The sequence below is a fragment of the Nothoprocta perdicaria genome, unplaced genomic scaffold, assembly GCF_003342845.1.
Source record: "Nothoprocta perdicaria isolate Ctin4 unplaced genomic scaffold, notPer1 scaffold_1, whole genome shotgun sequence".
Lineage (NCBI taxonomy): Eukaryota > Metazoa > Chordata > Aves > Tinamiformes > Tinamidae > Nothoprocta > Nothoprocta perdicaria.
In genome coordinates this window covers 12,321,879-12,322,378 of record NW_020454093.1, presented here as the reverse complement: position 1 = coordinate 12,322,378, position 500 = coordinate 12,321,879, and positions in this window count along the sequence as shown.

Below are 500 nucleotides of genomic sequence, written 5' to 3'. Positions count from 1 at the left end.
CCGGCGCCCGTCCCGCCGGGGGACCCAGGGAATGGCGCCGCTGCGCCCGCCCCCAACGGCCGCCCCCAACGGCCGCACGTCGCTGGCCGCCCCCCTCGACTACAACTCCCAGCATGCACCGGGCCGGCCAACCCCGCCCCCGCGGCGCCCGCGCGTCCTGTTGCGTTAAAGGTGACGCATGCGTCACTTCCGCCACGCGAGGCAGGCCGGGAATGCGAGTCGCGATTGGCCGGCGCCCGCCCCGCTTCTCGGCGTGCCGGGGAGCAGGAAGCGGCCGCGGCGGAGCCGGCGCGGAGGGGCGGGCGGCCCCTCGCCGTAAGTACCGRGCGGAACCTCCTGCCCACGCCGGGGGCGCGAGCGTCGCCGGGGCGCGGCCCGGCCGCGGATTGAAAAGGGATCGATTTAATGCGCGCTTTGATGACGTAATAACGACTACCGAGGCGGCGGCGCCGCGCGCGCGCGGCTGGGCCCGGTACCGGCCCGGCCCCCGCCTCGGCGGC